The 24,705-nt window shown below is 33.4% G+C and overlaps 1 protein-coding gene across 10 annotated transcripts in view; it reads left to right on the top strand.

The window, feature by feature from the left end:
- Positions 1-24,705, top strand: part of NOVA1 (NOVA alternative splicing regulator 1) — a 149,266-nt gene that overhangs the window by 57,872 nt on the left and 66,689 nt on the right. Inside the window, exons 1-2 of one of the 10 annotated variants that reach the window (XM_042942882.1) lie at positions 19,133-19,215; positions 24,210-24,291. The exons of the other annotated variants lie outside the window; for them this stretch is intronic. The gene's annotated coding sequence lies outside the window, so the exon portion shown is untranslated. Of the gene's footprint in view, positions 1-19,132; positions 19,216-24,209; positions 24,292-24,705 lie in introns of those variants that run through there. 10 annotated transcript variants of the gene reach the window in all.

Genomic DNA, 24,705 nt, shown 5'->3' with positions numbered 1-24,705 from the left:
CAGTTAAGCATCTAACTCTTTGTTTGGCCTCAGGTCATGATTTCATGGTTTATGAGTTCAAGCTCCGCATCTGGCTCTGTGTTGACAGCGTGAAGCCTGCTTGGGATTCTCTCTCTTTCTCTCTGCCCCTCCCCTGCTCACATGCACTCTCTCTCTCTCTCTAAATAAATAAATAGATGAATAAATAAAAAAATATTATGAAGGAAATAAATGCATGTGATAAAAAAAAATATTGAGGAGGAGTATACTTTAGCTAGGATATCAAAAGGAAACCTCAAAGACAGGACATTTGAGTTGAGCTCTAAATGATTAGGAGGAAGAAAATCACATTCCGGTTGTCAGGAATAGCAAGGACAAAGTTTTTGGATATGAATGAGTTTGGCATGTTGAAAAACAGAAAGAAATGTTGTGTGTTGAACATTGTTAGAAGAGAGAGTGTGGCAGGAGGTGAGGTCTTTGAAATAATGCAGGCCAGATCAAATGGGTCATAGTAAGAAGTTGCAATTACAGTATAGTTACAGTGTGAAGACATTGGGTATTTGAGTTTTATGATGATTAGCACTGAGGACATTACTCTTGCTGTGTGGAAGATAAACAGGGAAAAGGAGTGAGGGTCTAGGAGAGGTAATTATAAGGAAGTTCTTGCAGTAGTTCAAGAAGTTATGTTGTCTAGGATTAGAGTTTTTGGCAGTAGAAATAATGAGAGGTGATTTATTTTAGAGGAGCACTGATAGAATTTGTGAATGGATTAGAAAGGGTATTGTCAACAGTATCAGACATAAGTAAACATGAAGTAGTTCTTGAAAATATCATTCAATGGACTTGGACTTTTCTGTGGTAAAAATGTACCATAATTTATTTAAATTACACTCTATTTTTATTTTTTCCTTAGTATAAATAACATTAACCTTTCATCATTTTCTTACCTCACTGTCATTGTATATAAATAATGATTTGTGATGGCTTGCCAATTTGAATGGTAGAAAATTATATCTTACTCACTAGACTAAAATTTTAATGTGTATATTGACAGGTTGTAGTTTTTCAATTGTGAATTATTTCTGGCCTTGTTTATTTTGAGATGTTATTTTCCTTATTGATTTGAAAGGCCACATTAGTTATAGAGAGCTAAACATCCCCAAATTATTTGGTTTTGAGATTTTTTTTTTATTCTTATATTAGTCTCCTCCATGTCCTTTATGTCCTAGACACTTCAGCTATTTCTAACCTCTTTCTTGCCTCATGGAATTGGCACTTGCGATTCTCCATTTTTTGGATCCCTCTTCAGCCAGTCTTCAATGGTGGGCTGTGTTTCAGCTCAAATATTACCTCCTTAGAAGAGCTGTTCCCAGCTTCCTACCATAAGATTCCTTCTCATGCCTTTCACATCCTGTCACGTTATTGCCTGTGTTCCCCCCACCCCTACCCGCACCCCGCCCCCGCCAGGCTTTTAAAGTCATCCTGGCGCTTATCACAGTCTGGAGTTACTCATTGCTTACTTATTACTTGTTCTTTCCAATGAGAATGAAAGAACCATGAGGGTAGGTGTCTACTCTGAATTTGTTTACTCTTGGACCTCTCAGGCTAGAATATTGTTGGACATTACCACACAATATATGTTATAGGGTGAATAATATAGGAATATTAGCTGTTTGTGCCATATGCTTGTGTTTTTCCCCTTTTGTCAGTTGCCTTCATTCTGATTCCTGTACTTTTTACATGAAGAATTTTCTGTTTTCATAGAGTCAAATCCATGAAGTGTTTTTATATATTACCTTTTCATTACTTTTAGAAGGAAAAGAAAAACTTTCTCAACTGGAGATATTCCATTTTCCTGTGTTCTAATTAAAATGTTTCTGAATGTAAAGTTACTTATTTTCAAGAACTAGAGAAGTTATTGAAGGTAAAAATAGCTCTTATAAATATGTTTCTGTGCTTTCATCTAATCTTACTGCACATTTATTTATAAAATAGAGATTATACTGTATATAGAGCTTTTCATCTTTTTTCACTTAATATTATACCTTGTGCATTATTTAGATGATATATATTCTTCATTCTTCACAAGTGTAGTTCTTTTAAGGTCTTAAAAAGATTAAGGTTTGCAGAATATTCCACCTTAGGTATTTGTTATAATATATTTAGTCTCTTATTACATACTTGTTTCAGTCTTTTTTGCTATAAATAACAGTGCATAGTACTGTATTTAAGTTTTTGTGTTCACTTATGATTATTCTCTTATAAATTACAAAGCATAGAATAATGGATTTACTGAGTCATAGGAGACATGCAGTATTATAAAATGCTTATAGATTCAGTGCCAAACTATACTTCAAAAGTTTTTTTTATATACTTCAGAAAGATTTAAGTAAGTTTACACTCCTAGTAGTAGTAGTAGTGGTGGTGGTGGTGGTGGTGTGTGTCTGTGTGTGTTTCTCAACAGATTTTCTGATTCCCAATAATTATGTGCATTTAAAATCTTGGCCCATTTCTCCCAATCTGCATCTCCCCCACCATCAAAAAATTATGTAAAACAATTATGGTGTTTTTCACCTACAAAATTAAGTATTTTTTATATAGTCAGCTCTATGATATTTTCCATTTTCCTTTCATGTCTGTGCTGAAAATAACTTTCTTCGTTCTGAGGTTAAATATATGCTTACTTATGGTTTGATCTAGTTTTTTACTTTGCAGTTCTCTAATTTATGTAGAATTTATTTTAAGATATTTCAGAAGAAAAGTTCTCACTGTATTTTCTCTAAGTAGTAATCCAGTTATGCTAGATATATAATTTTTACGTAATCACCATTTACTGTTTTCATGCTAAATTTTTATGTATTCCTGGGATTGGGGGAGAAGGGTTGTTTATTCTGGGTCTTTTGTTGTACTAATTTGATGTTATTCATTATTGTTTCATAGTATCTTTTTGTTTTGAGTTATCCACTACGATAATAATTCCCTAATTTTATTATCCTTTATCTTAACAACTGTTCTAGTATATTATTCCTTTTCTTTTTCCTAATGAATTTAGAATAATTTTGCAAATATCCTTTCCAAATAAGGTATTCCTGTTTTTTATGTTAGTGAAATTATGTTAAAACTGTTGACTTGTTTGCATAAGATATTCTTAGAGAATTTCAGATATGAGCTGAGATTACTATTTCTTTTCTGTCTCAGGAGAGCTTTTTCTATACAGATGTCCAACACATTTCATTTAAGATCATTCTTAGTTGTTTATTTAATTTAAAGTCATTCCTATTTCCTCCTTTAAATTTTTTTTTTAATTTATGTATTGAACTGGTTTTTGTAGGTCTTTAGTGTGTTAGTTTTCTGTGGTCACTAGACAATTACCACAAATTTTGTGTCTTAAAACAGCACAAGACTTGTTCTCTTCAGTTATGGTTGCCAAAAGCCCAAAATTATTGGACTAAAGTAAAGTGTTGATAGGGCTGTTTCCTTTGGAGGCCATAAGGGAGAATCACTTTCCTTCCCTGTTGTGGTTTCTGGAGGCTGCCTGTTTTCCTTGACTTATGACCCTTCCTTGAATCACTACAAGGTCTTGCTTCTGTCATCACATGTACTTCCTCCTTTGACCTTCTTGTCTCCCTCTTATAAGAATCCTTTTGATTATGTTCAGGGCCCATTTGGACAATCTAGAATAATCTCACCATCTGAAGATCTTTAATTGAATTATATCTGCAAGTTCCCTTTTCTGTATAAGAGAACATTCACAGGTTCTAGGAATTAAGATATGGATATTTGAGAGGCCATTATTTAGCCTGTCACATATGGGAAAATTTTTAAATTTTGATACTATTTTAAATTTCTATTTTATTAACTTTTACATTAAGTATGATTGCATTTACTTCATTTTCTAAACAGTCATGAAATCGTAAGTGATGGTAACTTTTTCTCTAGCTTACAGTAGTAACTTTATGCGTTTGATTCTATTTCTGTCTTATTGCTGCTTTCAATTTTTAATGCAAATGTCCAAGATATTTTCTTCTTGATTATTATATTTACTGTTAGTTTAGAATAGGTATTTTTTTAATTACAGAAAAGTAATTTGTTCATTATCTTCCTGTTCCCTGCTTTTTTGACATATTTGTGTTATAGTTATATACAACCAAATATTAACCCACACTTGCATTTCTGGATTAAACTGTATTTGACTATAGTATATCAGTTTTTCAGTACAGTACTGGATTAATTTACCAGTACTTTATAAAGATTTTTTAAATGTTCATATTAATAAACGTGATTCATTTATGTGTGGTTGGCTTAATGTATGACTTGCTTTTCCATTTGGAATATCAGGGTTATGCTAATTAATAAAATGAATTTACAGGTATATTTTTCTGTATAGACTGGAATAATTTTTATAGCATTAAATTGTTTGAAGTTTCAAGTTTGAAAATCATTTAGTTTGAAAGATCACATAAAACAATTTGAGCTCAGAGCTCATTTGAATATAAGTTTTTGAAAGACTTTTTCATTTCTTTGGTTATTTAATTTTTGTTTGAGTAAATTTTGAAAATTTACATTGCTCCTAGTGAGTAGTCCATTCTACCAAGATTTTAAAGGAACATTTGTCATTCTTACTATATGTTAAGCATCGTTCCAGGTTCTGTACATGCAAAAATAAAGAATAAGGCATTCTTTTTTTATTTTTATTTTATTTTTTAACATTTATTTATTTTTGAGACAGAGACAGAGCATGAACAGGGGAGGGGCAGAGAGAGAGGGAGACACAGAATCTGAAACAGGCTCCAGGCTCTGAGCTGTCAGCACAGAGCCCGACGCGGGGCTCGAACTCACGGACCGTGAGATCATGACCTGAGCCGAAGTCGGACGCTTAACCGACCAAGCCACCCAGGCGCCCCTAGGTATTCTTTTTTTTAAAAAAAATGTTTATTAGAGAGAGAGAGAGAGAGAGAGAGACAAAACATGAATGGGGGAGGGGCAGAGAGAGAGGGAGACACAGACCCTGAAGCAGGCTCCAGGCTCTGAGCTGTAAGCACAGAGCCCAACACGGCACTAGAACTCATGAACTGTGAGATCATGACCTGAGCCGAAGTTGGATGCTTAACCAACTGAGTCACCCAGGCACCCCAAGAATATCGGATTCTTAATCTCAGAAAGCATACAGTAATGAGAAGAAATTTAATTTTGTTGGGAAAATGACATAGGAAATAGAAAAGAAAAAATTAACACTTAAACAGATCTTCTGATAAGGATTTCATTATGAATGGAGTTAGCAGGAACCAAGGCCACAAATAGTTGAATACAGGAAGGATTGAGAGAATTGCAAATAGACCATTACAACTGGAATTTAGGTCTGGCCAGGAAGGAATTGTGGATAGGAATTAGAAGCTATGTATATTTTTTCTTATATATATATTTTTTCTATTTTCTTTTTTTTCTTTTTCCTATAGATATTGATAGTCTGTTCATAATGTTAATTCTGGGATTTTCATCAATAGATTGATATTTTTAATTTCTTTTAACGTTTATTTATTTTTGAGACAGAGACAGAGCATGAATGGGGAAGGGTCAGAGAGAGGGAGACACAGAATCTGAAACAAGCTCCAGGCTCTGAGCTGTCAGCACAGAGCCCGACGCGGGGCTTGGACTCATGGACCGCGAGATCACGACCTGGGCTGAAGTCGGATGCTTAACTGACTGAGCCACCCAGGCGCCCCAACATACTGATATTTTTAAAAGATTATTCCACTGGCAACATGGAGGACTCTACTGAAGCCAGTGGGATGCAACCAGTGGGTTGCAAACAGGTTAGCCATTGCATTACCACAAAATAACCATAAGTGCCTCCTGAAATAGGAATGTAAGTAGAGATGGAAAGGAAGGAAAGAATATAAATGAAAACATGCTAATAGAATAGAATCACCAAAGACTTTTTACTGATTGCATACAGTAGATGAGAGTTAAGACAGCATCCAACTTTGTTCAAATGTATTTGGAGTTGAACAAAATATTTGCCGCATCTTTATTTCAGAAAGTGTGGTTCTGATTTCATTTGAAAGGCTTCTTATATTGTTGATAGGCTATCTAAAGTGTGAAAAGTTGGAGTAGGAAAATCAATATCTGAATCATACATATTTTGTTAGAAACCAAGGTTATCTACTTAAACAGTAGTTTGTATATAATAGCCAGCATAAAAGAAATAGACATCCTAATAAGATTTCTGAACCGTATGGCATGAAAGGTGATCTAAAAAAAAAATTCATGTTTTATTTAGTAATATTTTTTGTAAATATTTATCTAGAAAATTGAAATAATTCTATAATGAGTGAGTTTGAACATAATATTAAAATCTGTTTGAAGTAATTTCTCAGCAAATGTATGTAGATACATGATATATGGATATCAAAAAGAAATACCTGCTACCTCAAAGGGTATGAAAGCCTTAAAAACATGTTGTATGAGGATGATTTCAAAGTCTCTGCATATGTGCCTTATATATATAACATAGGTCGATGTAACTACCACCCCAGTCATGATGGAAATGGTATATTTCCACCATGCCAAAAATTTCATTGTGCCCTTTGCCAGACCATCCTCCTCTTCCCAAGTCGCCTAAGCCCGTCTCACACCTACATCCCTTCCTGTCAGTGACAATCACTTATCTGTTTTCTCTCACTATAGATTTATTTGACGTTTCTAGAGTTTTAATGTAAATGGAATCTTATATTATGTAGCCTTGCGCCTGCTTTTGTTTTGCATAATGTTTTTGAAGTTCATCCCTCTTGTTGCACGTGTAAATAATTTATTCCTGTTTCTTGTTGAGGAGTAGTCACTGGTTGAATATGTAGCTTTTTTTTTTTTCATTCACCTATTGACAGACATTTAAGTTGCTTTCATTTTTTGACTATTAGGAATAAAATGGCTATGAACATTTGAGTTCACATCTTTGTGCACACAGATGTTTTCATTTATCTTGAGTAAATACTTAGGAATAGAATAACTAGATCGTATGGAATATTAAACTTCATAAGAAATTGCCAGTATTCTAAAGAGGTTGTGCTATTTTACATTCCTGCCACCAGTCAATATATGAGCATTTCAGATGGTTCATATGCTCACCAGTACTTGGTAGTGTTAGTCTTTTAAAATGTTCGCAATTATAAATTGTATCTATCTGTATCACATTGTGGTTTTAATTTGCACTTCCCTAATAGGTTTTCTTGTGCTCATTGACCATTGCTATATTTTCTTTTGTCAACTATCCCTTCTCTTCAATTTTTTTGCCCATATTTATTGTATTGGATTACTTTCTTCTTATTAAGTTACAGGAGTTTTTTACATATTCTGGATACAAGTTCTTTGTCAAATATATGTGTTTTGAATATTCTTTTCCACATTATAGCTTGCCTTTTCATTTACTTATTTGTGCCCTTGAAGGAGCAGAAACTTAATTTTCATGAAGCTCAGTTTATAAATGTCTTTTATATTTCTTTTTGTATCTTAAGAATCTTTTGCAAACAGCAAGTTTTTTCCTGTGTTTTCTCCTTGAAGTCTTGTCGTTTAACTTAAAATGATTGATTTTGAGTTAATAGTTGACTATGGTATGAAATAAATTTGATTAATAAGTATATTTAATTAAGAGAAGTCTGAAAGGGTTATCTCCACACATTTGAATATAGAAAAAGGAGTAGAAAGATTTTCTTTTGAAGTTAAAGATAGATGTGGGATTGGTTTGTGTAAGAAATACTCTTCTAGCTTCTGTATCCTTCCAGCAAAGGCAGATGCTTCTGTCTTGGAGAATTTGTACATATAAATGCTTAATCTTGGTTCTTATCAGGTATAAAATATTCAGTAAAGGTTTTTGGATTTTGTTATTACTAATGTTGCTATTGTTATGATATTCAGACTTGAAGTTTAGAGAAGTGATATTTAGATGAGGTAGGTCTGGATTCTAATATTTATTTACTTACACATAGTGCTCATATTTTTTTTTGTTTTATGTTTATCCACTTCCCCCCCCCCAACAGAGAGTTTAATTATTAATGGGTACCAATAAATATATACTCAGAATCATTTTAATCATCTCTTTTGATTGCATGGGCAATTCATGAATACTTTGAAAGTTCAAGTAATATTGATGTAGAATAAATAGTGCAAGTGCCTTATTACCTACTCCTTTGGTCTTCTCCCAGAGGTAACTGTTAAATATTTGATGTATATCTGTTCTGATTATTTTAAATGTATTTTTACTAACAAATTTCTATATATACATAGGTATACCCATTTGTAGGTTTTTTTTTTTTTTTTTTTTTTTTTTTTTTTTTTATATAAGCTTGAGACAAACATGTTATACTTGGTTTTTTTTCTCTTAACAGCATGACTGGTAAATCTTTCCATGTTGATGCCTTCACTCATTTATACTGTTTCATAGTATTTAACAGAATGAATATACCATAGTTTATATTTCTTTCAAGCATGCAGTACGCAGATAAGGGCAAGGCCAACACCAGACTACAAAATTGGCTGTAAACATAAAACAGCTGCTTTTAGATTCAGTTTATTACTAACATAGACAACAAAGGGAGGAGAAGCCAAAGATACTACATTCCCAGGTCCTTGTCTCACACAATGAAAGGACAACATGAAAACAAAAGATTTTGGATGACTGCAGTATGAGTAATGGAATATCCCATTACTGAGGAGCCAGTTCTAGACTGCAGCTAAATACTTTTTAGTCTGTAGCTATACCCTAAGGGGTTGAGAGTCGGGCAGGGTGAGGTAGGAAACCTTATAGCTAGCTCATCAGAAGCTGTGAGGCTATGAGAAACTGTCTCCTGGTAGCCTCCTTGAGAGATAGGGAGGTGAGTTGGGGGTGGCCCCATAGCAGCTCCTCACAAGCCTCCCATTTTCTCATGTTCCAAAAAGATCACAAAGCATTCTGGCAAGATGCACATTAGCTGCATTTAAAGACATTGCCTGTGTGGCCTGTAAGTATACATTCATAGATTCCAGGCCATTATGATGGAGCCATTCCCATACAACTCCTGTCCCCAGCCTTTACCTATTCAGATAACAAATCTCAAGAGCATTAACCACTTCATCAGACACTTCACTTCATTGTCCTTATAGGGGCTTATTGGGTAATCAGCACATTTTGGAGGATAGACCTCAGCCAGGCTCCTTATCCATAGGCAAGCCAGTTAAATATGTCATTAATCCAAGTGTAGCAAGAGGTGTTGGCAGTCACACATACCCCACTTTGGCCAGCAGGGAGTCCAGGGGAATGCAGTTTTTCATCACCAATCACCTAGAGAGTTAGAATAATCAGCTATAATCTGAGAAACATGCAAAAGAGTTTCTCTTCTCTTAAGTAGCAGAGGGAGACCACAAGTTTTACACAGTAAGATTAGACTAAATGGAATCATAATAGCGTCCAGAAAATTAATCTTATTCTACTGCCTATTCACTCCTAAAGTCAGTAGCTTCTAGGAAGTTTCTGAAAGTTCATAGGTTTAGATTCTTCAGTGGTCAAGTTGAAAGTGATGGCTACATTCTGGGCTGGATGCTGTGTGGATAAGAGCTGAGAGAAATTATTTCGTCTCTCTACCTCCAGCCCACTTATGTCTAAGTTGTTCACTTTTGCACAGGGTTGTTGCTTTCTGTCAGCAGCCTTGTGATTCATTGTCTGCAGCATGATCAATCCCTTTAGTAATCACTGCCCTTTTTCTGATTTTCCCTATATCTTACCCACACTATAAGATCCAGACTCAACCCTAGGTGGCTTATCACAATGGTACCTAATACAGTCAGTGCTCAGCAGTATCCTGAAGAGGAGAGAAGGGATGTAGATAGTTTATCTAGCAGGACTAGACTGATATGGTACACCTGTCTGTATGCATTAGAATTCCCTTTTTGCTTGACTGTGAACCTGTCTTTCTGGACAGATTTTCAGGCTTCCTTGACCTTGTGTGCTAGAATCACTAGGCTTTGTTTTTTTGGCCCTGTTCTGAATTGTAGATGAATAACCATGTTCTGGACAATGCTGTATCCAGGTGGCTGTGGTTCCTACCTAGACAATGGATGTCTGATCAGCTTGTTGATTTTCTTAATGTTCATCCTCAAAGGGTTCTTTCCCATGGGCATACAGATAGATCATGAAGTATGGGTGTTGTGCAGTCTGCAGCCATAGTATTGAACTCCACACAGACTGGGATTTGATTATCTAATTGTCCCACTGCCAGGCCCCAGAGTCATTGAAAATGTGACAAACATTGGGGGCTATTTTCCAGGGTAAGCATCATACCTCATGACTTAACCCAGTGAATAGAATTCCCCTTTTCTATGCAGAGTTTTAAACAGTTTTCTTTAGGATGGCACAGCTGTTAACACTCCATGCCCTCTATCAGATTTTAACATACCTGATTCCTCTGTGAACCAGGAACTTCAAATAAATGAAGCCCTCCCAAGGTTCTAGTACAGACTCTGCATCTGGGATAGCCACATTCTGGGTATGACTAGCCACTTTTTAATGTAGCTGATATGTTTGCAGATTTCTTTTTCTTTTTTTCTTTTTAAGGAAAATAAAAAATTTATTTTAATTCCATTATGGTTAACATACAATGTTATATTAGTTTCAGGTGTACGTATAGTGATTCAACAAGTCCATAAATCACTCGGTGCTCATCACAAGTACACTCCCTAATCCCCATCACCTGTTTAACCAGTCTCCCTACCAACCTCCCTTCTGGTAACCATCAGTTTGTTCTCTACAGTTAAGGGTCTCTTGGGGCGCCTGGGTGGTTCAGTCAGTTGAATGTGCCACTCTTGATTTTGGCTCAGGTCATGATTCCAGGGTCATGGGATAGAGCCCCATATTGGGCTCCGTGCTGAGCATAGAGTCTGCTTAAGATTTTCTCTCTCAGCCCCCTCCCTGCTCACTGTCTCTCAAATGATTTTTAAAAAAGGTTCTTGTTTTGTCTGTCTCTGTCTCTCTTTCTTTCTTATTTTTCCCTTTGCTCATTTGTTTTGTTTTGTTTTGTTTTGTTTTTTAATTCCATATAGGAGTGAAATCATATGTTAACTGTCCAATATTCTTCGGTAATATAAAATCTATGTTATGCATTTGCAAGGGCACTGTCTTAAAAGTAGATTTTCCTGTAAATTATTTTAGGTCTTTTGAAGATAGCAGGTATTGTTGAAAAATAAAGACAAATTGCTTTTAGTTCTGTGCCTCTAGATTCTGAATTTAGGGCAAACCTTAAACATACAATTTTCACCATCCAATATTAGTGTTAGGTTCAGGTTGTAGATACAGTGTAACTAATTACAGAGGAATATGAGTAACTATATGTAGTTCATTTGCTAATAAACTAAGCATGTATTTTTTTCTAATATTAAAAATGCACCAATTTCTTTTTTCCCTTGTCAGTAAGAGAGGGACAGATACAGATTAACTTTGTAGAGTTATCACAAGGGTTAAAGAAATTCTATGACTAAAGTACTTAGTATGGTGTCCGCAGTAAATGCTCAGTAAGTGTTGACTGGGAAAAATAACAAATTTTTAAATAAGGAAAATATTTTTTCATTTAGAATTTTGTAAATAGTACTAGAACTTTGAAATAAATATATGTGTTTTTGGTTTTATAGTTATCTCGGCTTAAAAATTATGCCAAGAATTTTTTATTTCCTCCTTTGAAAAGACATGAAATGTTTATATAGGTTTCTAAGCAACACCAGCTTAGAAACTGTAAGAAGAATGACTGAATACAAAGGCAGCTGATCCAAATTTGTTATACTTTTGGTATTTAGTAATTGATGAAAAACAGAACCACGTTAGTCATCAATAAACCCCACCTAGTTTGCAGAGTTAAAAATCTATTCTCATGTTGAACACTTCACAAACTTGAAATGTTTATTGAGCAATATTAGGGTTGATTTCTCCATACTGTCAGTTTACTCTCTCATTTATTAGCATATTGAGAGGATTTCCATTGAGTACATCACAAATCAGTCAGCATGTGTTTTTTTTTTTAACTGAACTTTAACTTAAAAAACAAACAATAGAAAAAGAAAGAATAATCTCCAGTATGTATTATAATGTACACTGAAACTACCAAGTGGAAAGAATGTTGTCTTATAATTTAAACTTCTTTAATAACACTTTGGATTTTAGAATCGCAAGTTAAAGAATGTGTATTGTCCATAATACTATCATATTCAAATGAATCCTGAGTCTCCCCAAAACAAATAAATTCACAGTCTTCTTTATGGAATACAAAGCAGAAAAAGACTGCAGACAAAAATACTGCAGAAACAAAGCGGGAAGATTTAAGAGAGGAGGCTGTAAGGGGGATATGCTGTAATGAATTTGAGAGAGAGCTTTAGACCACTTGAATACTAGAAGTTGGTTACTGCATGTGAATCCAGTAATAAAAAATATGGAAGCCCATGGACCTGTGTTTTTTTAACAAAAAAACCTCCTGATTGTTTTACATATATATTCCCATTAATGATTCTGTCATTGTTTATGAAATGCACAGTTTTATGAATTAGCTATCATACTTGGATCCCAGGTGATTGTTAATGAGATATGTATTTACTGATGGATGCAAATCATTAAGGTAGTAAGAGAAGGAAGGAGAAAATGAGGCCTTATAATAATAAGCAGAAATGATACTATGATGGGAAATGTGATTTCATTTTCTAATTATTTCACAAATAACTTTCAAGTATGTAACTGTAATATGAAGTGTGTCATAGTCATTTAGTAAATGTGTGATAAGACAGAAGTGCTTTTACAAAGATTGTCACAGGTCCTTTCCTAAATCCCATTTGCTTTTTTTCTTCATTATAAATATAGTAGTAGGGCATTTAAGTTCTAAGAAATTTCCCTTTTATATGAGAAATGGAGGAGAAGTTAGCAAAGTTATTTGTTGACTACAGGAAAAAGCTCTTGTAGGAATTGGCTACATCTGTTTTAATGTTAGCAGCTGAGACATCCAATGCAAAATAAGTTGGCTGATAATAAAAGTACAATAATTGCTAATGTAAAACAGACAGATGTTTTTCTCATTACATAGCCCTGGACAGATGTATTTTGGCAAAAGAGTTGAAATTTTTAACAAAATTAAACTACTTATGAATGTATTTCTTTGAAATCAAGTATGTGTTAACTCTTGTAAATATTTTGTCTTTTCAAAAATTATGTGAAATGATTTTTTTGTTGTTTTATTTCTGCATTATACTTTGAAGTACAAGTGGCCATAATTGCAGCTTATTGCATTTTGTAAGTATAGTAATATTTCTGATAACAAAATAATTACTAATGTACTACTAAGGTTGTATAACACCTTCTACACTGTAAATATTGATACATTTCTCTGTTTTATGTTTTTTTTGCTACTTCCTCTCATTTCAAATTTTCACTTTTTATTCAATGATTACTTGAGTTATGCCGTTGGATGTCTTCTTGGCTTCCCCATTTATATGTAAAACCACATTTAAAAAGACATTTCACTTCATTGATTCCTTCACATTTTTTATGGGAAAAGGTATTCTAAATACACCCTGAAGAACTTGTTGGATACTCTGAGATATTCTTTATTATTATTCCAGAAGATGACCTATGACTACTAGGTCATGTTGGCTGCTTTAGTAAATTGACCAAAGAAGTCCCTCTGCATCTTTCTGTGATTTGACAGATGTAAAATATGTGATGTCATTTTAGTGACATTTTAATGATTAATATTATTAATATTAAGTATGAGTGAAATTGTAGTGGCACATGTTCTTTGAGTCATGTTTATGATGGAGTTATGTTAGTCCATTTGAACTCTAAACCGCTTTAACAACACCAGTGAATACAGGTGAAGGTCTTTCTGCAATGTGACTTAACAGTCCCCAGTCAAGAAATAGTCTTGTCTTTTCTCTAAAGGTATTTGATCCTGTAGGCACCAGATCCAGACTGCTTTTACACCATGTTCAGACTAATTAAACTGTGATCAGTAGGTTTTAGAGAGCCTTTTTTGGAGACATGTTTTATTTGTACCAGGGTTTGGTAGATTTTAATCTGTGAGTCAAATCTGGCCCACTCCCTTATTTCCCCAGCCTCCAAGCTAAGAATGGTTTTAAAATTTTAAGTGGTTAAAAATTGTTTTTAACACATTTAAAGAATGATATTTCAGAAACTTGAAAATTATATGAAATTCAAATTTCAGTGTTTTAAATACAAATTTATTAGAACATATCCACACTGCACTGTCTGTGGCTATTTTTGCACTACACTGGCAGTTGAGTAGTTGCAGCAGAAATCACATGTGGAGCTCTCATCACTGCTCACTGCTTCTCTGTGCACTGCAAATCAGAGTTACACTGTAATAAGTCAGCATTGTTTGCTATACCCCAGCACTTACTTGTTTTTACCAAAGCATATCCATAATGTCAAAGCAAGAAGAAAAGAGAAATGTGAACTTCAAGTGTTTGACTATTAAGGCACCATGGGTTTGGATTATTTTGTTACAAATTAGGTCACACAGTATTGTGTTATTTATGCAATAACATAGTGGCTGTGCTAAAAGAATAAATGTTAACATTAACAGATTATGTACTCATCACAACATTCCCGATATACAAAAAAGCAACAGAATATAAATGGAATCTTATTCACAAAAATTAAAAATGAAATGAGGTTGCAACCAAAGTAAGTTTATGAGTAGCTAATTTTTAGCCAAGCAAAGGATGCATTTCCAATGGTAAGTAAGTTAAAACCTGTCCAGAGAAAATAAACTTTATTCAAGGAGTTAATGGCAATTTTTATTCAAGGAATTACTGGGATTGATGTATAAACTTCTGTTAATAGTCTGTGAGACTGTTTTCAAAGAAGTTGAGAAAACATCAGTTCATGGCAACATTAAGTAGAATGTGGTAAGATGTGTTATTACTGATGGTAGTAAAAATATGTATACAAGTATACAAAGTATACATACAAAAATATGTATACAAGTATATGGAGATGTGTTGAAACCTGTGTTTATTCACTATATTATTAAATCAGCAAACACCTTGTAGAATATATTGGAATCTATTGTGTGTATAAAGAAATCTATTGTGTGTATAAAACCAGTAGTTTCAGTGGTCAGTTTCCTTCACTTCCATAAGACTTCATCATTGTCTATGAATTTTTGTCAGAAATAAAAGATGAATTTGTCTTACTACTTAAGCAGTTTGATAACTTAGCAGTGATAAAGTTTGTTGAGGTTTATTGAGCTCAGACGAATGTGGAAGTTTTTCTGAATGAGAAAAATGACTCTGACCCTCAACCACTGTTACTGACATTATTAAGTACCTTTGAGAATTAGCTCTTGATACGGAGTTGATAATGTTTGTAAGGAATTCAATCCAAGATTATATGGCAGAACAACACAATGTGCAAAACATAAATTGCAATAAAGTCATTCCTACAATAACTAAACTTTTGGATCACAGGTGTGTTTCTTCTGTGCTATCATGAATTAAAATAAGAAGTGATAATTCCATTCTCACACAAATTTGCAGCAGTTGTGTTTTCAGAGTTCAAACCAGAGTTCCTGCAGCGTTTTTCAGACCTCAGTGCAATGCAGAGGAGATTTCCATATTTCAAAATCTGTTTAGCTGTGCAATTGAGATTCCACTTAATCTTGAATTGGCAATGATTAATCTGTAATGTAATGACATGCTAAAAGCAAATTTTAAGAGAAAAATCTATTAGAATTCTATAAATGCCTCCTAAGTAATGGATATGCCCCCCAAATATCATACACTCTTGGATTGATATCAGTATTTGGCAGTACCTATCCGAATGAAAAGACATTTCATTTTCAAAAATGAAACATGTAAAATCTCATTCTGGATTGAGATTTGCATGTGATTTGATAGGAATACTGCATGTGATTTGATAGGAATACTGACTTTCAACCCTGTGATTTGCATGTGATTTGATAGGAATACTGACTTTCAACCCTGATTAAGAAAAAGGTTATTCCCCTCCCTCCCCAAAAATAATTTTATTAGATCTGTCTGTTGTTCTCCACTGCTGTTGCTGTTGTTAGTAATAGCAATACTGTTAAAAATTGAATACAGAATTGTGGACATGTTTTCTCTCTTGTTATATAGCACCTACCTAATATCCTTGATTTTACTTTTTGGCCTACAAAGCCTGAAATATTTACTTTTTCTAACCCATTGTAGAAGAAGTTTGCCAGTCCCTGCTCTAACATGCCTACTTTTGCTTACTAGGTGTTTAAATACATTTCCATACTCTATCTTTGATTGCTTACCTTTTAAGAGTAAGATAAAGAGCAAATTAAAAAGAAAAGTCATGGGGTACCTGGGTGGCTCAGTCAGTTAAGCATCAGACTCTTTATTTCGGCTCAGGTCATGATCTTAGGGTTGTGGGACCTAGCCCTGTGCTGAGCATGGAAGCCTGATTAAGATTCTCTCTCTCTCTCTCTCTCTCTCTCTCTCTCTTTCTCTCTGCCCCTCCCCCACTTGCACACACATGTGCTCTCTCTCTAAAAAAAAAAACCAAATAAATAGAAAGTCATGATTTATAAGGAATGGAATATTTATGCAAATACTGACTACTTAAAAACAAAAGACAAATCTGATGCACAGGAAAAAGCAACAACCTAATTATATTCTCATATCACTTAATGCCAGCCAACAAAACCAAATGTACATTCCAAGCCAAAGGAGAACAGTTTTTGAAATGTAGACCATGAGTCTGTTTCATTTCTTTATGTTCCATAAAAACAATTGGTTAAATAAATTATTAAATCCTTACATCATTTTTTTCTTTTATATTGATATTAATTTTGCTAACATTACTATGTATATGTATGTTAGTATATGTGTATGTAAATATAGTATATGTAAAACTATAACATTGAGGTTATAGATAACTTAGGGTTTATATATTAGAATGATAAGTCCAGTAAGCTGATCGTAAGACAAGCAATATACAATCTTGGCGGTTTTGAACTGAAATTCTACCCTTAGGAAATTTAGGGCTATGAATTTTTCTACATATTTTTCAGCTTGTGACCTGAAATGCTGAACTATCTCAAATGGACATTGAATTTCAAGCCCTATTCTCTGGAAAATTAGTATTTTTGAGTACTTTTCTCAGAACTACTTAGGGTTCACACTTTCTTCAAATTGTTTATTTTTTGATATGCATAATATTTACCAAATCTAATGTTAGATTTTAGGGTTCTGTACCAGAGAGCTCTATCCTTAATGTTTTCTGAGCTTGTTTGAAAATTTCATTAGAGGGGAGTATAAGTTGCACGTCAGAGTTATTCAGTGTTTGAGGTGGAAGAGTCTAAAGATAAATTTGGAGGGGCTTCCAGTTTTTTAGATGAGAAAATTTGTTTCCTATTCCTGGTTATGTATCTATTTTAAGAATAGGAATTAAGTTCAAGTCATACAACTCTCATTCCATTAAATACAACCAGTGCTCATTATTCCTGGATTCCATATTTACAGATTTGTCCACCTGCTAAATTTATTTGTAAACCCAACATTAATACGCACAGGACTTTCAGTATCTTTTGCAGACTTGCATGCAATGCTAAAAAATTTAGGTCACCTGGCGCGCACATTCACAGCTTAGGTCAAACAAGGCAACGGTTTGCCTTCTTATATCAACTCTCATACTCTAAACAAGTATACTTTTTACAGTTTAATGCCACGTTTTTCACATTTTTGTGCTTTTTACTGGTGATTACACTGTTTAAAATGGCCTCAAGCATAGCTCTGAGTGCTGTCTAAATGGTCTAGTGTTTCTCAGTGCAAGAAGGCTGTGATGTACTCTGCAGAGAAAATACATGTGATGGATGATCTTTATTCAGGCATGACTTACGAGGGTGTTGGCCCTGAGTTCAATGTTTATGAATAAACAATATATACTAAATAAGGTTTCCTAAGTAGAAACGGTGTTAAAACAAGGTTATATGTTGAAGGTTGATAAAAATGTGTGACCGGAAGCTCACAGAAACCTAAGCCCTGTATTTGCCTGAAGAATTCTAGTTCATTGTTCACTATCTTCCTATTTGTGGTGACTGTATGGATAACTACAGCAAATAATGAGAATGTATTGATATGTATATCAAGAGAAATTTCACCCATTCATTAATTCATGCAGTTTACCATAATTTTTTTCTTTCTAAGATCATGCTGATGGGAATGTAAATTAAGAAACACATTTCCCCTTCTGTTACCTGTTTTAGAAAATATGTTTTCCTGTGTTATTTTCCAGATAATTATTTGTTCCTCTCAAGGTTATATAGCTTTTGTTTTTCTTCATCATAGGATGATTTTCTAAGACTGGTTGTGGTTTTACCAGTCTCCATTATTGAGATCCAAGAGGAGAGAAACTGAGTCCTGCAAATCTGTTACCATCACTAGAAAAGCAATCCAAAGTACCTATCAGGAAGATGTATTTTATCTTAGTTTTTCATTTTAGGAGTTTGTTACCATTCCTTATCCTCCTTTAGTTATTTGACTTTGGCTTCCCTAATTTTTTGCATATGTGTTAACAGACTAATTTTTCTAAAACAAACTTGAAAGGCATCAGTCCTAAAAACTCATAGATCAAATCCAAAATCTTTTGTTTCTATTTCAGAACCCCTTATAAATTAGCCCTATTTTACCTATCCTTAATCTGTCCTATTTTTTTTCTCTAATGCACATCATTTGCTACTACATTTATGATCTTCTCACTGTTTATCCTCACTTGCTCTCTATATGTGCCTTAGCTTATGCTGTCTGTTCTTATCCTTCAGAAGGTTCACAAATTGTGGAATGATTGCTTCATACTTCAGGAAACCAAAAATCTCCCATAATTCCAACACAAATACTGGTAAAGTTTAACTGCTTTCTCCTGTCACAAACTTTATCTTTTTATCCTTCGCTCTATACTTAATTGTGATTCTCACTGGAAATTACTATTTTTTATTCATGTATCACTAGCTGCATAATATCCTATCTAACATAATATTTCAACTATTGATCTATTGTTGAAAATTAAAGTTGTTCAGAGCATTTTTGTTACCTTGTTTATGAACTCCTTCACCCATAAATATTTGTATTTCTGAATATTTCTTTGTAGAGATTCCTATAAGAAGGATTAGAGAGCCAAATAATATGAAAATAAATCTCCTAAATTGTATTGCCAGATCACTTTCTAAAAAGGTAAACCTTTAACTCTTTAATATACATGATGTAAGATGTTCTGTGGTATAAATTGCAAATCCACCTTTTTTTCTTCCTAAACCAGCTTTTTCAATTTCATTTTTACAGGAATAATCTGGGTTCCCATTTGTTTATGACATCTTATCATATACATATTTTATTTTCCAGAATATTTTTTTTCTCCTGACCCATTTTTTTTATGGTGATGGTGGCAGATAAATACCAAAATATTCTAATTATTATAGATATAGACTTGATAGGATAATACACATTCCCATCTATGTCCTTTTTCAAACATATGAAATTATGCCTAATTTTCTAATGAGCATTCAAATCACCTTTTCAGTTTCCAAGATCAACTACAGTAGGATTTATTTTTAAATTTCTAGGTTTGATGTAATTGGGAATGAATTTAGTCTTTCCCTCAAAGATAACAATGCAGTTTTATAGTGTATTTTTTTCTGTAGAATATACATTGTATTTCTTGTCTAATTTTTGTTTTTTGAAAATTATTTGTGGAGAGTTATGATTTTTACCTGACTCAATTATTTTTAAATTTTATTTTCAATTAATACTTGTGGATTTGGATATTAGGTGTCTATGTTTTAGAACTTTTAGACTATATTTTGCAGTTAGAATTTGAAATTGCAAAGAAAACTCACTTAATTTTTAATCATAAAAATATTTACAGAAATCACTATCTTGTTTTGCAAAGTATTATGAATGATTCTTAATATTTGTTATCAATTATGTTAATTGTTATTTGGAAAAATTATAATTTTATTGATGATACTACTATTAAGATTTTGTGAATGCCCAAATTTAGTTGAATAAGTAGTATAGAGTTTTAAAAAATTCTTTTTCTATTCATTACAACTAAAGTGATCCACTGAATGAAAATTTTTATCAGATATAGCATCTTTATATAAAATTTTTCTTCAATTTGGAATAAGTGTGTTTAAGAATATTTGATTATAGGGGTGCCTGGGTGGCTCACTCAGTTAGGTGTCCGACTTTGGCTCAGGTCATGGTCTCGCAGTTTGTGAGTTCAAGCCCCACATTGGGCTCTCTGCTTTCAATGTGGAGCCCATTTCAGATCTTCTGTCCCTCTTTCTGCCCCTCCCCCGCTCATGCTCTCTCAAAAATAAACATTAAAAATTTTTTTAAAAAGAACATTACAAAATAACATTATGATTTATTATACCTTTGAAATAAAGCTATTTGATGTAAATTACTGTATTGGATTTATGCCATGTTTTTGATAGAGATTAAAACTTGGGAGTGTAATTAACTAGATAGTCTCTTTTATAAGTGGTATTTAACTACAATAGTTGGTGTTTTCCAATCTGTGTTCAGCCCAGATTTTGCATACTTGTTTCAACAAGTATCTCCTGAGAATTAATAAAAAATACATATTTATTCTGAAATTGAGGAAGAGGAAACTGAACTACTTTGAGTTCAAAGGATGTCTCTGTTGAAATGGAGTTGTGATTTACATACAGTTATGCCATTAAACAATACATAAATTTTCAGACCTGTATTATTAATAGTGAAAGTAGCATTTCAGTTTTGAAAGTGACAAGTAGTAAATTTGATATTTATAACAAAACTAATACAACTGTTAAATTCTTAATTAGCAATCTGGGTACATATTCCATTTTAGTCTACTTGACTTTTATAATTTTGTTTTCTTTTAACCATAGTATACAGCTTCACATTAAACAAATATTTAATGAGCACTTATATACCTAGGTACTTGAAATAAAACAATAAAACAGGACCTGTAAAAATCCCTGTTCCTATGAAGCTTATATTCTACTGACCAAGAAAACCAATACACACCCAAATTACTAATATTATTTGAGAAGGAGAAGGAAGTCTTGTAGGTAAACTGGATAGCAAAGATCTGTCTCAGGAGTGGTGTTTATCAAGAAATAAAACATACAATGATGGTGATGTTTGGGAAAAGGGCATTCTAGCAAAAAAAGCTAGTGTTGCAAGAAGGCCAATGTAGCTGCAACATAGAGAACAAAGGGTGGAGGAAGTGGGGCAGTAGACAGGAGGGGAGGTTAAATCAGAGAAGTAGGCAGTGGTCAGAACATGAATGGCATTGTAAGCCCTCGAAAGGACTCTGGATTTTATTCTAAATATGCAAGGACTCAGACCATGAAAATGATGTGGGCTTCACTTTTTCAAAACATAATAAAGACAAACACAGCTAAATGACTACATGGCCAGATACCCAGACCCATTGAGACAGTGTGGTATTGCTGCAAGGGTAGATTGTAGCCCAATAAAATAGAAAAATCTGTTCAATAAAGAGACCAGGTACAAAAACTATATAGTTCATTTATGACAAAGGCAACCCTGTAGTATAGTTGTGAAAATATAGTCTAGGTTGAGTAGCCAAATGGGGGAAAAATATGTATCTTGGCTCCCACCTCACACCATTGTCAAAAATCAATTGCAGATAGATTGTTAATATAAACGTCAGTGATAAGAAAATAAAAGTGTTAGGAAACAACACAATGTCTTTATGACCTTAAAGTAAGTAAATGTTTCTAAAGTAGGACATAAGCTGTAACCATAATGGAAGAATGATAAATTTGGAACATTACTAAAATTAAGAGTTTCTGTTCTTCAGTGGACATCAACAGAGTACACAGACAAGCCCAAAAATGAAGATATGTATTTGCAATACAAGTATCTGATGAGGACTTATATTTCCAGTATGTACAAAATGCTTTCAAATCAGTAAGAGAAAGCTATAACCTAGTAAAAAAAAAAAAAAATGGGCCAAATAACTGAATAGGAATTTCACAAAAGAGAATATCCTAATGGTCACTAAACTCCTTAAAAGAGGACAAATCCATTAGTAAGATATCACTGTACATCTACCAGAATGACTAAAGTGAAAAAGACTGACATAAGACGTGTTGGCAAGCATATGGATTAACTGTAACTCATACACTGCTAGAAGTAGTGTCCGTTGGTACTACCCACTGTGAAAACATTTGAGAGCACGTAAGCTGAACATACACTTAACCACATAGCTTAGCGATTCTGTTGCTACAACGTACCAACAGAAACATAACACCTGTATTCACCAAAAGATGCACAAAACTCTCCACAATGACACTATCAGCAATAGCCCTAAACTGGAAACTAAGTACACAAATACTCATCAACAGCAGAATGTAAAAATGTCTTAAGCTCACACAGTGGGATACTATACAGCAATAAGAATGAGTTAACTACAAATAAAATGTGACTGAGTCTCACAAATGTGATATTGAGATAAAGAAACCAGACATAACACCGTTAATGCTGTATAATTCTATTTATATATAGCTCAGAATCAAACAACTAATCTTGGTATTGGCAGTCAGGTTAGTGGTTAGTCTTGGGCAAAGCAGGTAGTGCTGCAGTGGGGTGCAGTGGGACCGTTTTGAATGCTCTATTTCTGGATTTGGATGTTGGTTACATGGATGTGTTTTTGAAAATTTAAGATACACATTGATGACTTTTCACTTTATGTACACATGTATACATACCTCAATAAGCTAAAACAGCAAGTAACATAATTTGTAGAAATTTGTAAATGTAAGAGGGGAAATGTATAGACTTTGTAAAGTGTTCCAAGGAACAAACATAATGTTTTTCTTTACAGATAAAACATTGCAGTAATTGTCATGGAAAAGTAAATGACAATTTAATCAGTACTTGTTTTCTCTTATTATCATTTCATTCTTTATCATGCTTTTAATAGAAAGATGATGCATGTTCATGATCACATATTATTATAAAAATGTAAACCATGTTAAAAGTACCAATACATACTGATACCTGTATAGATTAGTAACATAAAAGTTTGCATCTAATCTTTGAGCCCATTCATCTGTTAGATAACAACTTAGACTTTCTTTTTACATATTTGATGACTATATTGTAAAGAATAATTGTGGCTGGCAATTGACCTCATCTAATCAACATAAAGAAAGTAAAGTTGATAATGTACAATTATTATCAGTTTTGAGTAATGCACATATAACAATGAAATACTCTCCGTAGTCAGTGTTTCAGGAAATTTCTTGAGGAGCACCACCTGATTTTAGGAACTTTTAGAGTTGGACAGTTTTCCTTTAAATAAATATAAACTCAGACCTTATAATGCACAGTTCCAGTTAACACATCATACATAGTCTGTGTGAACCGGAACCCAAAGCAGAGATTCTATGAACCAGCCAGTTTTCAAAGGTAATACCTAAGAACAGCACGAGGAATTAAATGAGAGTTTCTCTTGAAATTGTTTTCATAGCTTAAAGGCAATAAATATTGTCCATTTTTACTCTTTATTGACCCCTTGAGGGTCAATACTTGAGGAATACTGTTTAAAAGTTTGTAGAGACATTGGAAAGAAGAATAAGTAGATAGTTGGTTAAGATAAAGGGGGGGGGGAGTTATTAGACATACGTAAAAGATTAGTAACATAAAAATAATGAAATAGTATATATCCTAGGGTAAAATGATATATGAAGAAAATAGGATGTGGGTTTGCTTTTGAAGATAAGGGCAAGATACAATAAAGGATTGATAATTAAGGGAAATTGGTATAGCTTACAGTGTTCTTTCCCAATTCATATTTTTTTTAATGTTTCTTAATGTTTATTTTTGAGAGAGAGAGACACACACAGAGCACGAGCAGGGGAGGGGCAGAGAGACAGGGAGACACAATCTGAAGCAGGCTCCAGGCTCTGAGAGCCACCCAGGTGCCCCCATATTTATTTTTAATTAATAGAATAAATTTTCTTCAACAAAACTCATTTGAAATACTTGACTTAAACTGGTAAAAGAGTAAGAAATAAATTGAAGCAACTTTTATGTAAACTAGTATAAAACCTGTTTATTTCTGGGGAAGCTTTGATTTTGATTTGATACTTTTCTTTTAAGTTTTTATTTAAATTCCTGTTAATTGACATCCAGTGTTATTTTAGTTTCAGGTGTACGATATAGTGATTCAGCTATTCCATACCTGGAATTGCTCATGATTTGATACTCTTGAGAGAAAAAGGCAAGGTACTGCTTAATCAACTGTCACAAGAACACACATGTTCCTTTATTCAGAATGAAGGAATGAATCTTAAACGTCATCTGTTTATAAATCTCTAATATAATTTTAAGCATTTTAACTCCTTAATATTGAAGTAACAAGTTAATGCTTGTCTCTTGGAGAATTACAGTCTTTTATTTAACCTAAACATTTTGTTGTTGTACAAAATATTAACCTCTGAGAATGCATGTATGTATATCTGTAAACATGTATATCAGTTTTCCCTCACGGATATCATGCATGAAAAACTGTGTTTAATAGAGTTGGTGTATGAAACTTTATTTTAATATTGACAAAATTCAGATAATGCAAGAGTCAGATCTATATATTGTTGCCTATGTTTAAACTGATGACATAAACTTTTAGCTATATGATTTTGG

Source organism: Panthera leo, chromosome B3, assembly GCF_018350215.1.
Source record: "Panthera leo isolate Ple1 chromosome B3, P.leo_Ple1_pat1.1, whole genome shotgun sequence".
Taxonomy (NCBI): Eukaryota; Metazoa; Chordata; class Mammalia; order Carnivora; family Felidae; genus Panthera; species Panthera leo.
This window is presented reverse-complemented; position numbering and strand designations above follow the sequence as displayed.